Source organism: Chiloscyllium plagiosum, unplaced genomic scaffold, assembly GCF_037043375.1.
Source record: "Chiloscyllium plagiosum isolate Xiang-an unplaced genomic scaffold, Cpla_swu_hap1 HiC_scaffold_3, whole genome shotgun sequence".
NCBI lineage: Eukaryota > Metazoa > Chordata > Chondrichthyes > Orectolobiformes > Hemiscylliidae > Chiloscyllium > Chiloscyllium plagiosum.
Genome location: NW_028270141.1, coordinates 66,472,265 through 66,499,508, shown reverse-complemented (window position 1 = coordinate 66,499,508; position 27,244 = coordinate 66,472,265). Strand labels below are relative to the sequence as shown.

The 27,244-nt window shown below is 38.7% G+C and overlaps 1 protein-coding gene across 5 annotated transcripts in view; it reads left to right on the top strand.

Annotated features, from left to right (window-relative positions):
* The first annotated feature begins 3,519 nt into the window (after window positions 1-3,519).
* Window positions 3,520-27,244, top strand: part of LOC122543943 (intersectin-2-like) — a 198,362-nt gene continuing 174,637 nt past the window's right edge. For 2 of the 5 annotated variants that reach the window (XM_087980028.1, XM_087980013.1), the window contains exon 1: window positions 3,520-3,695. The gene's annotated coding sequence lies outside the window, so the exon portion shown is untranslated. The remainder of the gene's footprint in view (window positions 3,696-27,244) is intronic. The other 3 variants (XM_087980002.1, XM_087980024.1, XM_087980021.1) reach the window with 3 other exon arrangements.

The window sequence follows — 27,244 nt, the reverse complement described above, 5'->3', positions numbered from 1 at the left end:
CGATAGGAAGGAGACCAGAATTGCACGCAATATCCAATGTCATGTACAGCCTCAACATGACCTCCCAACTCCTGTACTCAATACTCTGACCAATAAAAGAAAGCATACCCCACAACTTCTTCACTATCCTATCTACCTGCGACTCTACTTACAAGAAGCTTTAAACCTGCACTCCAAAATCTCTTTGTTCAGCAATGCTCCCTAGACCTTACCATTAAGTCTATATGTCTTGATAAGATTTGCTTTCCCAAAATACAGCACCTCACATTTATCTAAATTAAACTCCATCTGCCACTCCTCAGCCCATTGGTCCATTTGATCAAGATCCCATTGTAATCCAAGATAACCTTCTTCACTGTCCACGACACCTCCAATTATGGTGTCTTCTGCAAACCTACTAACTAAATCTCTTACGCTGACATCCAAATCATTTACATAAATGATGTGGACCCAGCACCAATCCTGAACTAGGGATAGAAAGGCAACTTATTATCTTAATAGAGAGAAACCTCAGAGTGCTTTGTTGCAGAGGTATTTGAGTGCCCTTGTATTTGAATTGCAGAAAACAGTGTGCAGGTACAGCCGGTAATAAGGAAGGCAAATAGAATCTTGGCATTTATTGCTAAAGGAAAATAGTATAATAATAGGCAAGTGTTACTGCATTACTCAACATTAGTCACACTGCACCTGAAGTTTTGTGTACAATTTTGGTCCTCTTTCTTGAGGAGAGATGTTATAAAGGAGGCAGTTGGAAAGACATTCACTGGATTGATGCCACCCTTGAGGATTTTAGAAAGAGACAATGAACAGTTTAGGGCTAAACTATCCAGAGTTTAGAAGAATGACAGGACATCTAATTCAGATATATAAGATGCTAAAGGGGATTCACAAAATAGACACAAAAAGGATGTTTCCTCATATGACTTAGAATGAGAGGTCATAATTTTAGGATAACGAGTAACAGATTTAATACAGAAATGAGGAGAAAATTAGTTTTCTCAAATGGTCATGAATCTGTGGAAGTCACTATCCCGGATTTCAATTAATGCTGTGACATTTAGTAAATCTAAGGGAGATGTAGACAATTTTTAATTTAGTAATGGGTTGAAGTCTTTTGGAGACCAAGCAGGAAAATAGAGTTGAGGTTAAAATAAGATCAGTCACGATCATATCAAATAGCAGAACAAGCTGGAGGGACTGAATTGTCGACTCCTGCTCCTAGTCCTTATGCTCCTGTGTACTGGCAACATCAACCTGAACAATGTGATGTGAATTGCACCACACTGCTTAAATACGTAGCAATCATGTTGAAATTCCATGTTAAACATTAGAGTTGCTGACTGCTTCATGTATTCTATCTCGCTTGGGATTACTAAATTATGTTTAAGGCGAAATTGGATACTACAGATGCTGGAGATTAGAGTCAAGATTAGAGTGATGTTGGAAAAGCACAGCGGGTCAGGCAGCACCCGAGGAGCAGGAAAATCAACATTTCGGCAAAAGCCCTTCATCATCCTGAAACGTTGACTTTCCTCTCCTCAAATGTTGCCTGACCTGCTGTGCTTTTCCAGCACCACTCTAATCTTAACTCATGTTTAAGCTTTTCCAAGTGGGCAGTAAAATAAGCATTGACTGCAATTTACAGTGTACAAGTGAACTGTGATATTGCTCAATGCATCTTTGCATGGTTTGAACTGTTAATTTGGGAAATAGGTCAGTTTTTTTTAAATTCCCCATGGTTGGTTTCATTGTGTTGTATTATTAGTGAATCCCCACTTTTCCCATGAGAATGGATTGTCCTTTTCAGGTGGGGAGAGGGAGAGTACACCATTCCTTTGTAATAAGCTTGACTTTAGGCATCTGTTTCTACATGTATAATGAGAAGGCCAGAAGAGATTAGCTGACATAAGTAGTAAATTGCATGAAATTACTGCTGCAAAGTGTATTAATGTTGGAGTCTTGCCAGATGCATAGATGCACCTGACCTAATGATGTCTGTGCTGCTATTCTGTTTTGCTTTGCTTTTGACAGTCTGCTCCTTGAACTTCTATAATTTTTCACACTGTCTTTATAATGTTGCTACTGGCTGGTGCCCTCCCTTTCACAGTGCTGCCCTCTTCTGGTGTGTCTTAATCTCGATACATGCTGCCTTAGTCTCTATACTTTTTTATCCTTTTCAAAACGTGTTTACTCAATGCTAACACAGTTTGTGACAAAATGTATTTTTCATTGATACACAGTTCTTTCTTTGACTTGCTAATTCTCACTTTGTACGCTTCTTTACTTGACACTCTCAAATTTTATTCAGCATTATTCTCTAGCTGTGACTTGATCTTGAAGTTTAAAGTCATAGAGATATACAACATGGAAACATATCCTTCAGTTTAATTCGTCCATGCTGACCAGATACACTCAACTAATCTAGTCCCATTTGCCAGCTTTTGGTCCATATCTCTCCAAACCCTTCCCATTCATGTAACCGTCCGGGTGCCTTTTAAATGTTGTAATTGTACGAGCCTTTGTCACTTCCTCTGATAGCTCATTCCATACACGCACCACCCTCTGTGTGATAAAGTTCCCGCTTAGGTCCCTTTTAAATCTTTTCAACCTACGCCCTCTAGTTTTGCACTTCCCTGCCCTAGGAAAAAGACATTGTCTATTTACCCTATCCACGCCCCTCATGATTTTATAAATCTTTATAAGGTCACCCCTCAACCTCAGACACTTCAGAGAAAAAAGCCCCAGCCTATTCAACCTCTTCCTACAGCTCAAACCCTCCAGTCCTAGCAACATTCTTGTAAATCATTTCTGCATCCTCTCAAGTTCAACAACATTCCAATCCTATATTTTAGTATTTTAGATGAGATTACAGAGATAAGGAGTGAGGTCATGGATGGATTTCAAAACAGGATGCAAATTTTAAAATTGAACTTTTGCAGAACTGGGGATCATTGTAGGCTGGCCAGCAATTGCATTTTTCTTAACTAAAAGCTCTGCAAGTCAGGACAGAGGCATTAACTTTTTGGATAACTTCAAGAGTATGAATTGTAGATGGGAAGACAATGATTTAATGGTATTATTGCTTGACTGTCAACCCTGAGACCCAGGTAAATATTCTGGGGACCTAGGTTTGTATCCCGCCATGGCAGATGGTGGAATTGGAATTCAATAATAATCTAGAATTAAGAGTCTAATGATGACCACAAATCCATTTTCGATTGTTGGAAAAATAGCTCATCTGATTCACTATTGCCCTTAAGAGAAGGAAGCCATCATGTGAGGCTAGTCCCAGAGCAATGTGGTTGACTCTCAACTGTCCTCCGGGCAATTAGGGATGGACAATGAATGTTGGCATAGCTAGCAGTGCCCACATCTTGTTAATGAATTAAAACAGAAGAGCATGATACACCAGCCAGGAGTGTTGAAAGTCATCTTGTTTCGATGTTTCTCTCTATCTCCACCCTCCGGTTTCTCTGTATCTCCTCCACCCCCGTTCTCTCTCTCTCTCTCTCGTTATCTCCTCCTCCAGTCTCTCTCTCTCTCCAACATCTGTTTATCTCTATCTCCTCCCCCTGTTTCGGTGCTGAGTTCTCTTCCTGTCTCGCTGGTTGTCAGCGCCATGTTATTGTTCTGACTGCGGATCAGCAACAAGTCTCCGGGGAGCGGGGAGGCCGGGCGGCAGCCTGCGGGAAGAGGTGAGTGAGACCGGGCAGTGTTCGCACCGGGGCCGGGGGGGAGCCCAGAGCAGGGAGAGCCCGGGGCCGGAGGGGGGAGAGCCCGCGTTAGGGCCGGGGTCGGAAGCCGCCGCCTGTCCGGACACCCCAGGCCTCGGTACCTCGGGGGCAGAGCAGATTGTCAACGTCCGGCAGGTGAGTGTCCGTCCTCGGCCCAACTAAATCACTTAGTGTGGTGGATTCTGGCGTTGAATTATATCTGGGGCAGGATTAATAGGCAAGGACTGGGGCTTGGTTTGTATACAAACAAGAAGTGATTGCTAATTGGGCTGTGTAAGAATAAATTTGGGTTTATAATTTCGACTTGTTTCTATTTTGACATTCTCACACTGGCAGCTTGGTTACTTGGCAGAGGTTTACTGCAGGATCGGGGGTGAGGCTGGTCATTTTCCCAGGCTGGCCAATGTCACTGTATCTTAAACTGGTGAATTGCCTTATATTACCAGATTAGTGAAAACTTAATACCATGTTGAAATGCTACAGTCAGCATCATAAATATTTCAAATTTTAATATTTGAATTGATTTTTAGAAAATATGAGCATTCATGAGCAGTATTGTCAAGAAAATGTAGACTGGTAGGTTTCGTGATCAGGGATCTTATTTCCTTGAACAGGACAATTTAATTATGATCCCTGGGTTCAAGTCCCACGTGCTCCAGAAGTGTATAATAACACCCCTGAAAAGGTTGATTAAAAATATCTACATCTGTGGCCGTAAGGAGTCTTGTGGCATTTGATAGTGTCCTCACCTCTGGGACAGAAGGTTCAAGTCCTGCCTGCCCTGGAGATTTGTCACAACATGTCTGAATAGGTTGATTAAAAATAACTACACCTGTGTCCCCAAAGATGGGATCAGGCTTGTCTACGATGCTTCATCTCTCCATCCCTCCATCCATCAATCTGCAAGGTTGACACATAGTCTGGGGTCACTCGTTTTGTCGGCTCACATATGATGGAATGACTTGCTGGATGGTTCCACCACATGTGGTGAAACTGTCAGTTTTGCCATGTTAGAAAAGCAATGGAGAAAAGTTCTGACATTTGAAGTCAAGTATCTCAGCTTCAACAATATAGTTTGAAAAGTACCTTTTGTTGCTAAATACCCATTTGTCATGGTTTATGGTGCAGGAATTTAGGATCCAGGATAGAGAATTCTTAAGAAACTTGGGAGTAACAGACTATATATGTCATATTTTTTAAAAAAAACTAAATAAACAAGTGAACTGTAAAATTTCTCCTCCTGCTACATTGCGTGGGTCTACCCAAGTGAAAACTTGTAAACGTGTCAAATGCTAAAAAAGATATTGCTGAGCCTTTAGTTCTGTTTTAAAGTAGCTTACAGTAAGGCTGGCAGCTGTAGTTTTTCTGTGAACAATCAGGTTGTGGAATCAGTTTTGTGATGTAGACAATACTGTACCTGCCCAGTGGAGGGAGTCTTGTGACGTCATGAATTGAAATTTCATGTTCAATGACTTAACAACCTGTTTAAATCCTGAATCTGGGTGACTTTTTAAATCTGATACTTCCCTATGAACCATAATGACCTGAGAGAATGATCACCATAGTTCATAAATTATATGAAGTTAGTTGTGACGGTGTAGAATTGACTCAATCTACGCTACTGTCGTGGCAGTAGGTTAGTTGGAGCTGTCTATGGCAGTGGAATCGTTGTGGGAGGGATGGGGTTGGAATCCTGGTAAATTTTTAAGCATTGCTGATGTGGATATTTGGAGAGTTGTTAAAATACAAATTAATTGAGTCTTGAATGAAGCTTATAATGTACTAATCAAATTGGGCCTTCAGATATCTGAAACCGTAAGTCTCAAGTTGAACTTGTTTTCTGAATATCATCTAAAACCTGAAAATTGACATTTTAAAGTGACTTCAAAGGTATTATTTTTTCAATGATAATAACAGCACATAGCGTAATTGCAATATAAATTCATGTGGATAATGATTGATGTTTGCGATGCTCAGTGATACCAACAGAATGGATTTAATTCCTGCACCAGCTGAGATTACCATGAATGATTTTGCTCTTGACTTCTCCCCCTGCCTGAGGCATGATGGCCCTTGGGTTAAACCACCACCAGTCATTTCCCTTTATTGCAATAATAATCCTATGGTCTGGTGAGACTATGGTAACTTTGTTTGCTTGACTAGATTTTGGCAGGAATATGGGAATGTGTACATTAAAAGTGTAAACTGCTAAATCTTTCACAATCTTCCTTTGGTCAAGTAGAGTCAACCAAGACTACTTAGCTATGTATACCATTTGACTGTTCAATATATGACTGAACAGTTTGTCAGTGTCTTGAAATTGTAGAGGGTAAGGAAAAGAATATTCAGTGATTAAGTTGAGATAATCTGTGTAAGTTCTTGAAGATATGGTTGGTTTTAATTTATGAATGTTGATCTTTGCAGATTCAATTTTACTGTCATAATAATAAGCTCATGGCACTGACTTATTTATGAATAATATTCACTTTTTTATTCATGTTTCCTTTCTAGCTCTCGATACAATCCTTCTTTCACCTCCTAAATTTCCTATACCGGATTTTGCATTGAACCCTATTTTGATTTAATTCCTTCCCAGCCTTAGTGCTAAATTCTCAGTTGTTCAATTTGATTGATTAATGAGTTACCCATCTGCTTGCCCTGTTTGCTTAGATCCTAGGTGGTCTGCTTGCTTCACCATGCTACTATCACCTTACACTTTCAATAACTTAACATGCAAAAAGAAAGTTTGAAGTCATTGGGTGCTCAGCTACCAGAAAAGTTGTTTCATTGTAAATATTAGCTCGTCTATGACCAAAGGGTTTGCATAATTGTCGTTACAAGAGTTATTTTTGGAAAGATGTGTTTTGATATTCATGAGAATTTGTTTACTACATCTATTCCGTGCCTTTCACTATTCATTCCATTGTCATTTTTACAACTTTTCAAAGAAGATAATGTTCCAGATTAGTATGTTTTGGTGTCACAAGCATGTTTGCCTTGATTATATATGGCAATATGTTTTGCAGTAAATGCATATATGTTATGCAACAGATATTGTGTGTCAAATTCCATACTTTATTACAGGCAATATACCCTTAAGAGAAACAAAGTAAGCTGCTCACCTGAAAGTTCGTTCATGTTCATCAGGTTGACTTTAGATTAGATTACATTACAGTGTGGAAACAGGCCCTTCGGCCCAACAAGTCCACACCGACCCGCCGAAGCGCAACCCACCCACACCCCTACATTTACCCCTTACCTAACACTACGGGCAATTTAGCATGGCCAATTCACCTGACCTGCACATCTTTGGACTGTGGGAGTAAACCGGAGCACCCGGAGGAAACCCACGCAGACACGGGGAGAACGTGCAAACTCCACACAGTCAGTCGCCTGAGGCGGGAATTGAACCCGGGTCTCAGGCGCTGTGAGGCAGCAGTGCTAACCACTGTGCCACCGTGCCTTTGTTGGTTTCTAAGTAGATGGAATATTTTCAATTTGCAAATCGAGAGCTGTGTCTATATAAAAAAATCAAACATTGGAGTGTGAAAAATAACTTGGGTTACCAATGAGTATCGCCACAGGAGATCTGTTATTAAATATGTATGCTTAGAGAAACTTGTATCACAGCTCAGGTGTCACACATGCAAATTTCTGTTATACATTTTAGAAATTATAAAAGAAAAATGTAATCATTTCTTGCTGATTTTGAGGAAATGTTACCTGCAAAAGAGAATATTGCAATTGACTTCAGATATGTTACAGTGTATTATCCTCTAATTGATGGATGTGTTTATTTAAGACAGTATGAACTTGTTGCCCAAAGGAGCAACTGGTATTATGCCCATCTATCCTGTAACAGCATAACAATAGGCTTGTGTTGTGTAATGCTTCTGCGCCTTGACAAAGAACATTAACAAAAAGCTGTCTAGGTCACTTTGTTCCCAACCCACACCATACCTTCAGGACGACTTCCGTGTACGTATCGCAGTTATTAAGTGCCTCTGAGGTACAATTGCTATGAACAATTGATTTATGTTGTGAGGGAGTGATTAATCAAAATTGGAAAGTGAAGACAGCCTATAGTCCAATTTGCGTAGTCTAAAACTAATGGCAGCAGTCAAACCTTTGTCAATGATTTGCAGTTTTATTGCAAAATCATGAGTTACACTTTTGTCTAATACCACAGAGTAAATGAATATTTTTAAACTTTTAAGTGTGGAAATTAATCATGAGTGTCAATCTTATTCTTGACTTGCTGCACCCATTTGTAGCAGTTTTGTATTTATTGCAATAATGAAGAAATTCATACCATAGGTGATTTTTGTACAACTGCTACTAAGAACAGTGTATTTTTGTAGTGAGGAGATGCTCTCTTGTATTTGATGTAACTACATTGGAATTTGCAACAAATTCCTGTGACTTTGAATGCAGAAATTAGTTAGGAGCTTACTCTAACATATGGCTGCAAATTGTGTCTTGATGCTTTACTTGTGTGGTGTGAATATGGTGAATATGAGGAATATGCTCACATATGTTTGCACAGGTGCATGTTATCTTTAAACAATGAAGTTTATCAGCTCTTAGACTGGTGAATGATTTGATAGATCTTCATGTCATCTGTGAATAGTCGGCAATGTAATGGACTCTAAATAAACTGACCTGATAGAAAACTTGCTTTACAGTAACATTGCAAAAGTTCAAGTTTCAATCCATCAGATACAATAGTTGCTCACCAGTTATGTGCCTAACTGCAGCAATGGAATATTGGTATGGCAACTATGGCTCTTGTTTTCTCAGCATGCAGTCACATTGATATGTACACAGTGATTGTGATCTGGAGCAAGTGGCGCATTAATAGTGGTGTATTTAGTGAGAGATCACAGAAAAAGCATAGGTATTTTGTTTTCTGAAAACATATATTATAGAACCGCCAGAGTGTGGAAATAGGCCATTCAGCCCAACAAGTCCACACCAACCCTCCGAAGAGCATCTTCCCCAGATCGATCCCCCTACCCTATCCCTGTAACCCTGCACTTCCCATGGCAACTGCAGATAGCCTACACATCCCTTAACACTGGACAATTTAGCATGGCCAATCCAACCCAACTCGCTCTTCTTTGGACTGTGGGAGGAAATCAGAGTATCTGCTGGAAACCCACAGACACAGGGAGAACGTGCAAACTTCACACAGACAGTCACCTGAGGTTAGAACACCAGAGGACAGTCACCTCTGGTCCCTGGTGCTGTGAGGCAGCAATGCTAACTATTGAGCCACCAAAAGTATATTTTGTTGAGCTTCCTAGGTTTCAAATGCATGAAGCAGTAGAATATTTTATCCCAAGAAATGAGAGCTTCACTAATTTTAAACAGGGAGAAGCAAAATGCAGTAGGTGTTAGACTTTTTTTCTGTTTTATATCTATTATGTATGGTTGCCATGATTGTGTACATTATTTCAGGCCACACGTGTTCAAAATAGGATCTGTTCACAAGATCTCTATCATTTGCTCTATCAGATTTATGTGCTTTGCTTTTTAATATTGTTTTCTGAGTTTTGTATATATTTGTAATAAAACATTTTTTCTATACAGACATCTTTTGCAGTTGGACAGGAATTACTGGGAGTATGTAAAGCAAAGCTTGAAAAGCACTAATGTGGGCAGTATACATTATATTTGTCTACTGATATGTTTCTGAATAAAAGCAGGGCACCTTAGACAAATGGATAAGTTTGAACAAAAATTGCAATTTTCTTTTTGCGTTTGTTCAGTTTGATCTCTTTCTTGTTTTTGTTTTGGTTTATTGTTTCTCTTGGTTTAATTTTTCTAATCTGAAAATAAGAGCCACAGTATTGTACATAGAGTATTGTTGGCAGATTGAATTGCTGCCAAGTGCTCCAATGCTGACTGTACAGGACTGGTGCAATGTGGTGAGCATTTTAAAAAAAAATGAAAAGCAGAAGCGCAATTCTCAAATTATGTTTCAATTTTGTTTTTTTTTTCTATGCTTCAGGAAAACACTTCTTCTTTCATCTTTAAAAATTATGAAACTGGTTAAAAGTGAAGCCATGTTTCATCTTCACTGAGAAACAGCAAACAGCTGGAGTGTAAATGCAGATTTACCAAAGTTTCATGTTGAGTTTTTCGGAGAATTTCTAAGAACAACAGTGCTGTATCCAAGCAGCAACTTGGTTATAATGTTTACACTTGCGTCCCCTTCCCAACCAGATTTCCCCATACCTGACAGAAGAATAGAAGCATTGTTTAGATGAAATAGTGGTCTTCCTTCTATTGTACTGATGCAAGTAGACTAGAAACATTCCAGGTTTGATGCTGGGATTGTGCAGCAATACTTGTTTTTATTTAGAATAATTTTTAGGTGGAGTTCCAACAAATGCCATTCCGCTTCTCAGGTTTTTCCTTCTTTGGGTAAGAAAGGGAAAAATCTGAAATTTCCTAGTTTGATACTGAGTCACCCCAAGAGTGAATGGGTGCAGTGTGAAGAGGATTCAACTCATCTGGGGTGATCCTTGCTGTTGAACAGTTTGCAGACCCATATGACCAAAGGACAGGATTCACAAAATAAGTAGGTGCATTGGTAAATCCAGAAAATGGAGAGGAGTGAAAATAGTTTCTGAAGACAAGTAAAACAAGTCTGCCATTTTGAATTAGCCCTACCATCATAACTAGATTGTTCTGTCTCTTTCTAAAATAGTAAATAGCTATTGGGTATTAGTCTTCACAATAGAGTTTGAGAGTAATGTAGAAATACATGCAAACTTATAAATAAATCACATGGAAGAACTAAAAGTTAACTTGATCTAATTGAAAATGTGTTAATGAAGAAATTAGTCTGAATAAGAACAAGGTAATGGCAAAATTAACCATTAATGTTGTTAAAGAAAGACAAATATTTAACTGCTTAGATTCTGTGGTCAGCAGTGAAGGAATGTACCTTGTATTCACTTGGCTGACAGCAGCACACAAAAATTAGACTGACTTCGAAGTGGAGAATTTCAGTTATTACGTTTTGTTCCAGTGCAACACTTTGCACAAGTAATCTATGGTGTCTGTGGGCACGGCAAGAAACAGCATGCTCTTTAGACAGTCAGATTACATGTCTTTACGTAGGTGTATAGAGTCCAAACCAAAAAGTATAAAACTGGAAATACATATTCAAGTCATCGAGAGAAAGTTAAATAAAGGTTGGAAAAGAGGTGGGGGACAGGACTTTTGGAAGAAGTAAGAAAAAATTCAGTCCTAATATTCTTCTGAAAGACCGATACTCCACACTTGTAAAGTTGTTTATTTTCAGAGTCAAAGAGGTTGTTTAACTCTACTTGTATTCAAGATTGAATTTTAGTAATACATCATCCATTTTTAGTGCAAGTTTTATTTGTTCATGAGATGTGGACATCACTGGCAAGGCCAGCATTTTGTTGTCCATCCTGAACTGTCCAAACAGAGTCAACCACATTGTTGTGGGTCTGGAATCATATGTAGGCTAGACCAACTAAGGATATCAGGTTTCTCTCCATTGAGGACATGGATGAACCATGTGGGCATTTACAAAAGTGATAGCTTTATGGACAGCATTACTGAGACAAACTTTCAATTCCAGATTTGTTTCAATGAATTCAAATTCCAGCAGCTGGTATGGCATTTGAACCGGTGTCCTCAGAGAATGAGCTTGGGCCTTTGCGATTATTAGTTCGGTGACATTATCACTGCGCCATCATTCCCTCAAATTCATGCCATTGCTGACAGTTCAATGTCAAGTTTAACAGTGACCACACCCTGTTGAGTAGGGTGTATCTGACAGCAGCTTTTGTGATTCTGCGTTTAATCACGAGTGTGGGTGCCAGAAGTTGCTATCCAGTTTACACCATCATAATTGTGCATTTGAAAGCCTCATTGTTCTGATTATAGCAAATTACTGGTGTGAGTGAGAAAATAACAAGCTGATGCTGGTTTTTCATCAGTTTAGTGAAAATTACTGCAGCTTGTTATTAGGACACACTGCCTGAGCATTTGGACAGATATGAACTCACCAGAGAGGGTCAGTGTGAATTGGTAAACAAAACCTGTTGATTTTGTTTGAAAAGAGAACTAACATGTTATGGAATGTCTAGAATAATTCTGATCGACATGTTTAGAGATGTTATGCTACACGTCTGGAGTAGGTGAGACTTGATCTAGATCTCCAAGCTCAGAAGTAGGGACATTACCATGAAACCACAAGAGCTCTCCTAATAAAATATCTGCAGATGCTATTTGCATAGACTTCCAGAGACTTTGGACAAAGGTCTGCTTAACAGTCTGTTAACAACATAGGGCATTAGTCTAAGAATTAAGGTTGCCGATTTAAGACTGAGATGAGAAGGAATTTGTTCTTGTAGAGTTGAGTTTTAAGAGCTCTGGGGCTGAGTCCATGTGCATATTTAAGGCTGAGATAGATGGATTCTTGATCAGTATGGGAATCGAGGATTATGGAGAAAGGGCGGGAAAGTGAAGAATGTTCGATCGGCCACGATCCCGTTAAAGGCTGAGCAGACTTGAGGGCCAAACGCCCTACCACTGTTCCTATTTCTGATGGCCTAATGAAAATGAGGGTACATGAAATTAGAGGCAGCCAATCCCATAGATAAGTGATTAGTTAGGAACCAGTCATTAAATGGGACAGGATTTAACTAACATTCTCTTGGGATCTCTTTGTGGCCCTGAAAGTTGGAAGGTACATCTTTACAGATGGGACATGAAATTACTGGATATTTTTATTGGTTTTAAGTAATAGTTTTCAAAGAACTAGGTTTCTAAATAAAACTGTAATTGTCTTGTTATACAGAGAAAGTTTGATTCTGTGAAGCACCTTAAGATGTTTTACTATATGTAAGTGCATGTTGTAGATAATTATGCTATTAACCAGTCAGAAGGGACAGAGAGAAGCATTGCTGAAGTGAGAATGTTACTGATTGATTTTTGCTCATCTGATTAATCCTGTTAGAAAATCTTTGCGATCTTAGCTGACATGGGCTGTTGAAACCACTCCTATTTCTGTCTCCCTATGAACAACAAAGTAAATTTTCATTAAATATTTTAACAATGGAGTTAAGTTTTGTTATTGTTGATGTTTTTGTTGTTCCAGTTGCCTGAGTTCAGGATGCCATCAGATGAAAAGTTAAGTCAATAACAAAGTAATGCTTAGATGACACCAACCTTGGGTTTCATAATTTTGGAGGAAGATAACACATCCCATAATTTGTTATTAGCAGTATCTTTTAAATAGTAATGTTGGCAAATGACTATAGAGTCAGCTTACAGAATACTCGTCCTTGCTTCACCAATGTTAAATCTCACAGGTTGTCTCATGGCTGTGGGGAGAGTGCAGCATTTAATCATGATGGTTCAGCCATAATTTTGCTACTGTGCATCAGCTTTATGTATGTTTGTGATTTGAGTCAAATCCATTGAAATAAGCAGTAGACTACACACTGTAGCCATTTTTATTTTATTATTTTTGGTTAAAATTGATTTGTTAAATTTTATGATGAATAATAAAACTGGCTCCTGAATGTTAATTCATATTGTAGTATAGTATATAAGCATATAAGAAACAGCAGGCAAAGATTTGCTGATTTAGAAATATAGTGCAATGTGTTTGTTGCTGCAGTCTGAATCAACATTCTGGAAAAAAAACTCCACCCAGCATAAAAATGCATCAGGCAAAACAAACTTGTTTGGCAAATTAAGCCAAAGAATGCAAGCGTGCAATAACTATAGCAAGCTTTTGCTTCCTACTGAACAAAGTTAAAATTAGCACATGTTTAATTTAGCATAATTCCTGGGATGCTGTGGGCTTCTAATGTATACTTATTTTTGCATCTGTATATAGCTTTTCCTAAGGTTTTAGTCACTCCTAATTAGCAATTCTGCCTACTGAGAGGAAGAAGTACTTTGAAAGTTTCATGACTACTGTTCAATTACCTTCAGCTTCAAAGCAGGGAAAGCAGAATCAGGTACTGCGTTATCTAAACAAACGACATAATTTTTCCTATAAACATTTATCTCTGAAACATCAGACTTTATAACCTTGTTGCTTTGACATTTGCAAACCAGACCATTTTGGGCTTCACAACAGGGTGGTGGAATGACTAATGTGACTATTAACAATTTCTAGTTGCCAACTTTATACATCTTGGATAATCTAATGCAAAACATGTAGGATGAAAAGATAAATAGTGAACCTGAATCATAAGCAATATATGTTGGCTTATCATTATAAGTGGAGAAAATGAGGACTGGAGATCAGAGCTGAAAATGTGTTGCTGGAAAAGCGCAGCAGGTCAGGCAGCATCCAAGGAACAGGAGAATCGACGTTTCGGGCATAAGCCCTTCTTTATCATTTTAAGTGGGTGCTATTGTCAGAACTGGATTTGAGTGTTTGGAGTTGTTGTTATTGTACTCTTTGGAAATGACATGTTACTGTCTAGAAAACATTCCAAAAGAACTGTGTGTGCACTCATTAGAATGATCCTTAAAGCAATGTTGAAGTACTGTAGGAATCTCCGTTCTACTTGGATTGATTCTTTGATTGAAGAATGAAAACTTAGGAAGTTTAGAATAGAAAGTAATCAAAAACTCTCCCACTCTGAACCAGAAACAATTTTTGAATCTGCCTGCCACTTTTGTAGTTATCGTTAAGTTGACTGGACACTATTAAAATATTTTACTTGTGTTACTCCACTGCAAAACTTCTCAGGTTTAGCCTTTTAGTTTTTGTCTTATAAAAAAATTGTGTTATGAAGTATAACATTATAAGGTTTGAAAGATCAGAGCAGTTTTGGTCAAGTGGAAGATTGGGTTAAAACTCATACATGAGTGATAGAAAAATAAGATGGAGAATGCCAGCAGAGTTCAGAATATTGTATACCTACTTCGCTTCTTAAACTGGCAACTCCTACTGATGTGCAGTCAGTAACTTGATTGCCTGCAGCCCTCCTTGTTCAAATGGTCATTTTTTTTCCTGCTTCTGCCCAATGTCAGAGCCTGGTTCTGTCTTTGTTGGAAGACTCAATATCCACATGCAGATTGGCGAACAGAGAAATCTGCAGGCTTTCTGGAAATGACTTCACTGTTGTCAAACTGTAAAGTGACTTCCAAAGTTCATGTGAGGAAAAAATCATTGAGATTCAGAGTCATACAGCAGAAACAGAACTTTTGGCTCAAGTCATCCACGCTGACCAAGTTTCCTAAACTAAACTAATCCCCTTTGCCTGCAGTTTTGTCCATATCCCTCTAAACCTTTCCTACCCATGTACCTGACAAACATCTTTACCGCCTGTACCACATCCTCATTCCATATATGCACCATGCTCCATGTGAAAAGGTTGCCCCTCAGGTCCCTTTTTAAATCTTTGCTCTCTCACCTTAATCCTATGCCCTCTAGTTTTGAACTCTCCGAACTCGGGGAAAAGATGCTGGCCACTCAACTTATCGGTGCCTCATGATTTTATAAAACTCTATGCTCCAGGGAAACCTTCCAGTCTTGGTAATATCCTTAAATCATTTTTGTACACCTATCAAGTTTAATAACATCCTTCCTATAGGATTGATGGGCAACAAGAATTAAATGCAGTACTTTAAACATGGCCTTACCAATGTCTTGTACAGAAAAAACATGACATCCCAACTCCTGTACTCAGTGCTTTGATTGATGAAAGCAAGCATGCCAAATGCTGCTGCCTTCACCCTGTCTGCAATATACACCGAAGAACTATGTAACTGCACCCCAGATCTCTCTGATGGACAGCTGTCCCCAGGGCCCTACCATTAACTGTAAGTCCTGCCCTGGTTTGTCTTGCACTTATCTGCATTAAATTCCATCTGCCATTCCTCAGCCTACTGGCTCAATAAATCCAAGATGCCATTCTACTCTTAGATAACTACCTTCACTGTCCTTAGATAACTCCTCTCAATCTCCTACTGTCAAGCCAATTTTGTAGCCAATTGGCTATTTCTCCCTGGATCCCATGTGATCTAACTTTACTAACCAGTCCACCATGTGGTACCTTGTAAAAGGTCTTACTAAAGTCCCTGTAGATAACCTCCACTGATCTGCCTTCATTTGTTGTCTTGGTCAACTTTTCAAAAATCTCCAATTTTATGAGACATGATTTTCTTTGCAGAAAGCCAAGCTGATTATCCCTAATGAGTCACAGAGATGTACAGCATGGAAACAGACCCTTCGGTCCAACCTGTCCATGCCGACCAGCTATCCCAACCCAATCTAGTTCCACCTGCCAGCACCTAGCCCATATCCCTCTATTCACATACCCATCCAGATGTCTTTTAAATGTTGCAATTGTACTAGCCTCCACCACTTCCTCTGGCAGCTCATTCCATACACGTACCACCCTCTGTGTGAAAAGTTGCCCCTTAGGTCTCTTTTTTTATATCTTTCCCCTCTCACCCTAAACCTATGCCCTCTAGTTCTGGACTCCCCCACCCCGGGAAAAATATTTTGTCTATTTATCCTAACCATGCCCCTCATGATTTTATAAATCTCTATAAGGTGACCCCCTCAGTCTCCGATGCTGCAGGGAAAACAGCCCCAGCCTGTTCAGCCTCTCCCTGTAGCTCAAATCCTCCAACCCTGGCAACGTCCTTGTAAATCTTTTCTGAACCCTTTCAAGTTTCACAACATCTTTCCGATAGGAAGGAGATCAGAATTGCATGCAATATTCCAACAGTGGCCTGACCAATGTCCTGTACAGCCGCAACATGACCTCCCAACTCCTATACTCATTACTCTGACCAGTAAAGGAAAGCATTCCAAACGCCTTCTTCACTACTCTATCTACCTGCGACTCCAATTTCAAGGAGCTATAAACCTGCACTCCAAGATCTCTTTGTTCAGCAACGCTCCCTGGGACCTTACCATTAAGTGTATAAGTCCTGTTAAGATTTGCTTTCCCAAAATGCAGCACCTTGCATTTATCTAAATTGAACTCCATCTGCCACTTCTCAGCCCATTGGCCCATCTGGTCAAGATCCAATTGTATTCTGAGGTAACCTTTGCTGTCAACTACACCTCCATTTTTGGTGTCATCTGCAACTTACTAACTATATCTCTTCTGCTCCCATCCAAATCATTTATATAAATGACGAAAGGTAGTGGACCCAGCACCGATCCTTGTGGCACTCCACTGGTCACAGGCCTCCAGTCTGAAAAACAACCCTCCACCACCACCCTCTGTCTTCTACCTTTGAGCCAGTTCCAAATGGCGAATTCTCCCTGTATTCCACGAAATCTAACATTGCTCACCAGTCTTCCATGGGGAACCTTGTTGAAAACCTTACTGAAGTCCATATAGATCACATCTACTGCTCTGCCCTCATCAATCCTTTTTGTCACTTCTTCAAAAAACTCAGTCAAGTTTGTCAGACATGATTTCCCATACATAAAGCCATGTTGACTATTCCTAATCAGTCCTTGCCTTTCCAAATACATGTCCCTCAGGATTCCCCCCAACAACTTGCCCACCACCAACGTCAGGCTCACTGGTCTATAGTTACCTGGCTTGACCTTTCCATCTTTCTTAAACAGTTGGCACCACGTTAGCCAACCTCCAGTCTTCTGACACTTCACCTGTGACTATCGATGATACAAGTATCTCAGTATGAGTCCCCGCAATCACTTCCCTAGCTTCCCACAGAGTTCTAGGATACCCCGATCAGGTCCTGGGGATTTATCGACTTTTATACATTTCAAGACATCCTCTCTGTCATTGCTGTTCCAAATGCTTGTGGAACCTGTCGCTCAGAATCCCCTCCAACAGCTTTAACTTATTGATGTTAGGCTCACCATCTGTAGTTCACTGGCTTTTCCTTGCAGCCTTTCTTAAATAATAGCACAACATTAGCCACCTTCAATTCTTCCGTCACTTGACCCGTGGCTGTTGATAACACAAATGTCTCTGCTAGGGCCCTGCAATTTCTTCCCGAGCTTCCCACAATGCCCTGGGATACACTTGATCAGGTCCTGGGGATTTATCTATCTTTTTGAGTTTTGAGACCTCCAGCACCATCTCTTCTGTAATGTGGACTGTTTTCAAGACATCATTATTTATTTCCCAAGTTCCCTAGCTTCCATGTCTCTCTCCATGGTAAATACTGATGAGAGAGATTTGTTTAGGATTTGCCTATCTCCTATGGTTCCACGCACCCATTGATCTTTAAGGGACCCTATTCTCTTCCTAGTTACTCTTTTGTCCTTGTATCCCTGTAGAATTGCTTTGGATTCTCCTTTACCTTATCTGCCAAAGCTGTCTAGTGTTCGTTTTTTTGTCCTCCTAACTTCCCTCTTTATTTATCAGCTTTGTCAAGACAGTATAGTGACTAAACCTAGAACTTTTATAATCTGCATGGATCATTACCATATCGAGCAGCACAGTCACCAGAGGAGTCAAACTTGGAAGTTTAATCTATCCAGAAGTTAAACTTCACCTACTGACTGACTTTGTGATTCTTGTACTGGATTAAAACCTTAACAGTATGAATCCAACTATATTAAGTTATGAACATGATTTCATTTTATCAGTTTATGAAAATATTCTGCTATTAGCACAAATACTGACATCTGCCATGTGGTTGTAAAAACTAACTGGTTGCCCTTTAGGAAAGGGAATTTATCATCCAGCCTATTCTGGACAACATAGGAATATATTTCCCTCCTGACATGGTTGATTCTTAGTGCCTTTGGAGAAACCAAGGGAGATTAATTTAAGCATAAAGAATGCTGGAGAAACTCAGCAGGTCTGGCAGTAATTGTTGAGAGAGAAGCAGAATTAACATTTCCAGTCTGATATGACTTCAGATTTCTTGCATCTATAGTGCTTTGCATTTGCTTAACTGAAGCAGCCTTGTTACCTTAATCTTGAGCAATACAAGTGAAGTTTGAGGGTATTTAAAAATTTCTTTTCAAAATGATAATTTGCCTTGTCTTATTTCCAGGCAAATGGTTACCAAAGTGGAAATCAAGGTGAGACAAGCTTTACAGTACTGTATAACCTGAACTCTAGGATATCTGATGTTTTTTTCTGTATTTTGAAGAGCAGAATAAATAGCCTGCTTATGTTAACTTTAGTCTGTAATTATTCATACTGTCACTTGTAACTGAAAATACTATATATGCCCACCTTTACAATAATGATTTTGCTCCACTTCATTTTCTCCTTCTCTCCTCCCACATATTGTAGGGATATGAAAAATGCGATCACTTAAAAGGTGTGCATAAAGATCCTTCATGAGAACAAGAGTTTCAATGAATCTTTTAACAATGCATTAATCTGTCCTTTATCTTTGTGCATAGCAATAGTGTCTGTGTATGTCTAGTACTCCTCACCAGTTCCCGGTTCTGACATTTACATAATTTCCAGTGTGAGGGACAGTAATAAACTTCTGCTATTCCTGCAGTCATCACAAAAATTAAAATGTTTTAAAAAAACACTCAGAGTTCTGCGAATGACCTGATTTTCAGGCCAGGTTGACCAGATTCATTATGCATTTATTACAAATGAATAGACTCTAGCTAAAGATAGGTAAAAACCTGATGAAGGGCTTTTGCCCGAAACATTGATTTTCCTGCTCCTTGGATGCTGCCTGACTTGCTGTGCTTTTCCAGCACCACTCTAATCCAGACTCTAGCTACAGGTAAACAATTATGAACCTCGTTCAAACTCTTAGTCCTACTTAAAAATGGAGAGGGGACATTTATTGGTCCCTGTTCACAGGATTTCCTGAGGTGGTTCTTGTGCTGATCAGAATGCTGCTTCTCGATTTTCCTTCAGGTGCTGTCGCTTATTTGCAGGAGATGCTGGGTGACTGGTTCACGTTTATATTTAACAAGTCAGAAACCTGTAGACGTCACAGCTTGCTGAAATTACTAATGGGGGAAAAAAATTAGTTTTCTTCAGGCCTAAACTTTTATTTTTCTGCAGAGAACAGAGACAGCTTCTGAGCTTGTGGTGATCTCACATGCCTAAGCTGATCAGCTTCCTGGGAGCTAGCAATAGAAGGCTTTTGTCATCAGTTGTGCGACCGCAGACTAATTTGTTACTATCTGAAACCATTGATTCCAGTTCATCTGTGAACATTTCATTATTACTTGAACCAATAGCTGTGTAACTTACAATGAGCATCAGGTAACTTCCTTAAAAGAAGTGCAGTCCCTCAACAGTTTAACTTTTCAAACTGTTCTTTTCCAATTTCAGTCTACAATCAAAAATACAGAAAAATAAAAGGGCATGGACTTTGCATTATTTTATACAAATTTAAGGATCCATTAATGTTTGTAGCAGGACTTGTGTGCAATATTGTTAAGGTGAGAGAAGTAAATTTAAAAAAAAAGACATAAGGGGCAACTTTCTTACGCAGAAAATGTAGTTAGTGTGTGGATTAAACTGCCAGAAGAAATGGTGGAAGCAGGTTCAGTTACAACATTTAAAGGACATTTGGATAAGTAGATGAATAGGAAAGGTTTGGAGGGATACGGCTCGGCAACTGGGACTAGACTGGTTAGGGAACATGATTGGCATGGACTAGGTAGACTGAAGGGTCTGTTTCCATGCAGTATGACTCTATGAAACAATCCTGATCGGTGGAGAAGTCCACTCTCCCTGGCTTCCAGTAAATGGTTTTGTGCTGAGAATGTTATGACTGCTGCAACAGTGCATATGTTTTTAAATATATTAGCTTCTAATGTATCTTGGATTGGAGCACTGTTCCAGGTATTAAATTTCTCACTGATTTTTTTGTTGCAAGCAAATGTATCTGAAAAGTCGGATGCATCTGTTTTTTTCTCATCTTTTATTTCAGATTTCCTGCTTAGCAGTTTTTCTCTCCTTTTCATAGTTTCTATTTCTTTCTTTCATTGGGAAACATTTATATATTATAATTGTTTGATTGTAACTTCTTTAACTTTGACAGCTCAATGCAGTTTTGTTCCTATTTAATAGTGCACCTGCAGCCATTTTCCTTCATTTGTGCTTTAAACATTTTGTGGTTTTTAACTCAACCTGTTTGATTTGACTTTCTCTCTAGTACACTTTGTACCCAATTAGGAGAGCGTACTGATTCTCAAGCCCTGCGGCTCCCTCCATATCACAGAAATTAATGATCTAATTTAAAGTGTGCAAAGTCCCCGATTTTTACCTGTCTGTCCAAGTCAAGTTGACAGAAAGCACTGACCATGTCCTCAGATGGTAGTGTCCCTACCCCTGGACCAAGAGCCTGGGTTCAAGTCGCATCTGCTCCAGATTGTGTAATAACATCTCTGAACAGGTTACTTAGGAAAATTGGTTATATGAGAAAAAAGTTCCTGGATTGGGACCTGTTGTGGTGCAGCTGTAGTGTCCTTACCCCTGAACCGGGAGACCCAGGTTCAAGTCCCACCTTCTCCAGAGGTGTCTAATAATATCTATGAACAGAAAAATTGGTTAACTTAAAAAAACAGGTTCCTGCTTTTAACAAGAAGTACTGTTTATACAAGTAAGTAAATTCTAATTACAAGTAAATAGCTACGAACTATCAACCTATAGTTCTTGTTAAAACTCTGCAAATACGTTCAGACAGGCAATCAAACATTTGGTTTATGGGTGGAGGGGAAAGAGTACAAGGAATCACAATTCAATGACAACAGTTTACAGGGTTGGCTGAGATGATCCTTTTGGCTTTGCCGAAAATTACCCTATTAAGTTTCCTTCCTTCGAGTTACTTCACAAAATGCTTGTGAGATTCGTACATGAACTGTAATGTTTCTTAGTTGCTTGGTTAAAGGCAACAGCTTACTGCAACTGGTAGGAGAAAATAGCTGGCTTTCTTCAGATTTAAGATATTTTACTGCAAAGAGAGACAGGGAGAGACAAACACCACCTGCATTTCCAGCAGTCCAAAAGCTTTCTTACTACATCATTCACACCCACATGCTGTTCTTGCACCTATGAACCAATCACTGAGTTGTCCTCAAGCTGACGACCTTTGGCATCCACAAGTAGCCACAGTTGCACAACTTCTCCCACTGCTTGAACAGAGCAGCAGGGTAAACACCACAGAGTTTCAGTAATTTGCTTTTAAAATTGCAGCAATTCATTTTAGAATCCTTGGTTTAAAATAGTCCATTTGCATTTCAGTCCACAATCAAAACTCCAGAAAATACGATGTTACAGTCTTGACACCATGTCAGTTTATTTTGCCCTGACTGAAATGCTCTATTGTTTAACTGAATTAGAGTTTTGTTTAATGGTTCCATATCCTGGTTCAACTTTTCCTGTACATCACAAATAATATGGGTTTACTCATACTGGCATATATCTAGGACTAAACCTACATAAATAAATTCAATCTATTATATATAAATATACCAATCTTGTGTTCAACTAGGTGAAAGTGAGGACTGTAGATGCTGGAGGTTAGAGTCGAGAGTATGGTGCTGGAAAAGCACAGCAGGTCAGGTAGCATCCAAGGAGCAGCAAAGTCGATGTTTCGGGCAAAAGCCCTTTCATCTTGATGAAGGGCTTTTGCCCAAAATGTTGATTTTCCTGCTTCTTGGACGCTGCCTGACCTGCTGTGCTTTTCCAGCATCATACTCGACAATATTGTGTTCAGTCTTTTCCTGCATACTTTTTATTAGTTTCCTGTAATTTTCCGCTATCACAATATCACTGTAATAAACCTATTATGTGAATTTACTTGAAACATCAAAAATTTATTGTAAATGCTGAATGATTTGCCTGAGGTACAAGATTCAACCTCCATGTAGGCTCATCTTTTTTTTATTTCTTAACCTGTTAGGCCTATTTAAAAGTGTAAAATATATTAGGAGAGATGGAAAATGCAAGTTTAAAAAAGAGTTTTGGTTCTCTGTTTATTTGCCAGCAGCAAACTGAAAAAGAAATGATGACTTTGAATAAACAAGAAAGTTGTGATGAAGCTGTATAGAACATTTATTAGGCCACAGCTGGAGTACTGTGGTGTAATTGCGCTAAAGAGGGTGCACAGGATACCAGGATGTTGTCTGGGCCAGAGCAATTCATATATAAGAGAGGCTAGATAGACTGGGGTTGTTTTCCTGTGAGCAGAGAAGGCTGTGGGAGAACCTGATTGAGTTGTACAAAGTTGTGAGGGCATAGTTAGGGAGAAACATTTCCTTTTCATAGAAGGGTCAATATCAAAATGCACGGTATTAAAGTAATGAGCAGGGGGTTTAGGTTTGTAACAGAAAAGAGAATGGACTAGAGAATCCTTAATGCACTTCTATAAATCCCACAATCTCTTGTAATAAAAATATAATGTAGTCAGTCACTAGAAATTAGAGGTCATGATTATGTATCACTTTATATATTTGTAACTTAATAAAATTGAATGTAGCAGTCATGAATTTTATTAGATTTGAAAATATTTTCAACACAGTTATTTTGCTTGAAATATTACATATTAAAATCGCTGTTTACCTTAAGTTACGCTTTACTAAAGCTTCCTGAACCAAGAGTATCATGAGAATTGCTTTGAGCATAGCAAAGTCACCATATTCCCAGAGGATAATATGTCTGCTGTTTCATAGTGATAGATGACTGGTGATGAATTTATCCTGAGAAACATCACACCCCATGCAAAGGGGCAAGATTGAGAAGGCAAGGCCTTCATGGTGACCTTAGTCATTGTTGTCATTAAACCTGCACTATAGGTGTCACTCTGCATCATAAACCAACAAACTGAGCTATGACCATTGCAGTGTTTAGGTAGAAAATCTGACTTTTGTCTACTCCACTCTTATTAGAGTTCAGTGATATTGCAATAAGTGCAGGATTTCTTGATTTTAAAATACATGCCCTTGTTTACAAATCCCTTCATGGCATCATTTACCTACTCTAATTCCTCCAGCCTGTCAATAGCCCAAACAACTTGTACTACTCTGCTTCTGGCTTCCTTACCATTACTTGTTTTACACACTCTACTTTTGGCAGCAATGCTTTCAATTGCCTGGGGCCTAACCTCTAAAATTTCCTTTGCTTCTCCATCTTGCTTTCCTCCTTTAAGATACTGCTTGAAGTTTATCTCTTTCATCAAGCTTTTGTAAATTTTACCTCTTATCTCCTAATATAGCCTGGAGCTGTAAAAGATTTTAATAGCGCTCTTATGAAGGTTATTACATAAAAGCTGTGATAAACATGAGTGGTAATTGCAGTTTTATTGATCATTTAGATAAATTGTAGAACCACTGAATCCAACATGGTATTGTTAACTAAGTTGAGTAACTTGAGCAAAAGAAAACAAAAGGAACAATGTGACACACATGCTATGCATATATGAGACTCCAGTCGTGAAGATGTGAAGGCAAGGGGTCCAAACTTTGTGGGTAAATCTCCTGCCAAGTGGGTACTTGATTCCTCAGTGACCAGGCAAGCCAACCGATGGTGTTGTAGTGAGTTGAAGTCATTTTATTTCCTAATTACTGACTTGGCAATTTGGAAAAACATCAGTAAGCTACTTGTATTATCTTGTTTCTTCTGTCTAAAAGATTTCTAAGTCTTTATTCTAAGGGTCTGTACAGGATACTAATCACCGATATGTACTAAATGATGAATTTTTCAACTTTTAAATTTGTAAGTTAGTAGTAATTCAGGATGTCATGCAACCACTATACTATCTCAACATGTATGACTGTTGTAGTCACTTGAAGAGTTTCCACTAATTTCTCTTTTTCAAATATTCCTTTGGAGATGACCTCTGAACTTTTTTTTTTCAGGTGCCAACTGCCAACATTTTTAACAAGAAGCTGCTAGTGACTTAGTCACGCAATCACCATTATGTGGTTGGTTTCCTGTTGTAATACCGACAAAGAAATTGTCTGCTTTATAAATCTAAATAGTTTAACTACTGTAATGAGATGCTGTGATATAGAACACTGATAATCTTTCATGCTTATGAAAATTGTCAACATTTTTCTTCAAAAATATATTTTTGCTTCTGACTGAAAAATTTCACAATGCCATTATTGGAGAATTTGCTGAGCAGTCTGGTTTAATTGATTACTGATTTGGATAATGATATAAATTGGTATGTTCATCATGCTAGGAGGTTCAATTTGTTCAAGAGCTCTTAGGTTTTTTTTAATTGAAGTTCCCAGTTTTTAGTGAATCTGCAAGATCTTCAGATTTCTGATTTATTGTCACATTTCTCTATTTGTTGACTAAGTACTATGTTATGTCTATTATTTGTGTTGGATAAATTTAATGTGGATATAGCGTGTTGACTGTTAAAGGATAAAAGGGAATATATAGATCATTTTTGATGGATCTCATTGCATCAAAATATCTCAGTGTTTCATGCAATTAGTTTTAGATTGCAATGATTGTTATGTGGGCAAATAGACTACAACAGTGAAAACACAAAGGTTGTACTGGTTTTAAGTTGGGTTGGTATCGCTTGAGGTGCTGCATCAATTTCTCATCTTTTTAATAAATGAATGACTAGTTATTCTGTCTTTTTGTATGCGTTACTCTTGTAGTTGACTAATCAAACTCTTGACAGTGCTGAAAACATTGAAGTAGACTGAAGGGAGAGATTTCTTGGGAGTTGTCTGTGCATGGGGCAAAACTGAGATGGAGTAAACCGATGTGCAGTCCAAATTATGCGTTACCAGAAGACCAGATTGACCGAGGTGTTGATTGGCACCACTTCTGTTCAAAGTCTTTGTAAAAGCAGTGATCAGAACAGTGTTAGTAGACATAGAGTTTATTGTGAAGAGTGATTTGGTGGATGGGGTAGTGGTGGAAACTCACTGTGAATGATAACATCAGTTAGACGTGCAGGTGACAAAATACTTGTACAAGCACAGAAGGAGATTACAACAACTGGGACATAAATGAGTTACAGCAGGTATGAACTTTGGAATGACAGTGAACATTGACAAAACTTAAGTGAAGGGTATATCAATAACTCGAGAAATGACTTGTAAAGAACTTGATTTGCAATGTCATGTCGTATGGATGTGAGAATTGGACATTGTGAAGGTAAGTAACCAACTTACTATGAAGCTTTGAAATGTATATTTGAAGGAGATTGGAAAGGATCAGCTGAATAGAAAACTTAACAAATGATGAAATGTTCAGGAGAATGACCAAGTAGATAATTTGCTGAATGTAATTAGGAACAGACTGAGTCTGCACAGGACCCATCTTAAAAGGAAACAAACTTAGAAGAGAGGTATTATGGAGGGAAGATATAAAGGAAAAGAGGAAGGAAGAAATGTCAATGCTGAATAGATTGAAAATTGAAGCAAGTTATTGGTTGATGAGAACACTAATATAGAAGAGAGAGAGATCAGGGACAGACTGAGACAAGGACATGCCTTCAAGAAGGGCACAAAGCTGATTAATTCTGGTGTGCGGTTCGAATCCATAACCTTTTAGCTTTGATTACTAGAGAACTTTCCACTGTACTTTCCTCTCAAAATAATGAGAAGGATGTTCATTGAAACTATCACATCTTATTCCTTACCTCGTCCAATCAATCTATTAAATTGCTTCTGGCACTTGCACAGTGTTAAGTGAATTTGTGATGGCACAGCAGCATAAAATCGTACAAAAAGCTGCAGCATCTGTTTTGAGTACTAAGTTGTAGTTACATCTGTTTCATCCTTGTTTGAAATCTTTTATCATCTCTGTGGGGATATTTTAAAGGTCAAAAGTCTTGTTTATGTATAGTGAATGACCAGATTATATGTTTTACTGAACATAAATAACTGTTAATTTGATCACTAATATGTTTCATTATTACTATTTCTTGCATTTACAATTTTTAAAAAATAAGATAAAGCAACTGTCACACGTGAAATTCCATGTATTTTGGAGTTTTGGTTGGTGGTTAAGTCATCAAGTAAAGAATCGTAGAATAAAAAAATTATACAGTACAGAGGAGACAGTTTCCCCATCTATGCTGCCAAAAATACAGTAAATCTAGCCTAGTTCCACTGTATAGCACTAGACCCGTAGCCTTGAATGTTATGACACTTCAAGTGCTCATCCAAGAAGTTTTTAAAGGTTCTGAGGTTTCCTGTCTCAACTATCCTGTTAGGCAGTGTGCCACTACTGTCCTCTGGGTGGGCAGAAGGAATTTTCCTCAAGTCACCTCTAAACCTCTTGCTTTTCACCTGAAAAATGTCTTTTTGTTATTGACCCATCAAGTAAGGAGAGCAGCTGCTTTCTCTTCACCCTGTCCATGCCCCTCGTAATCTTATACACCTCTATCTGGTACTGCCTTCATCATTCTCTCCTCCAACTGAAGGTTATCCAGCCTCTCCTTGTAGCTAAGATGCTCCATCCGAGGCAAAAGCCTGGTGAATCTTCTCTGCACCCCCTTCAGTGCAAACACATTCTCTTTATGGTGAATTGGCCAGAACTGCACACACTATTTCAGTTGTTGCCTAACCAAAGTCCTGTACATAGAACATA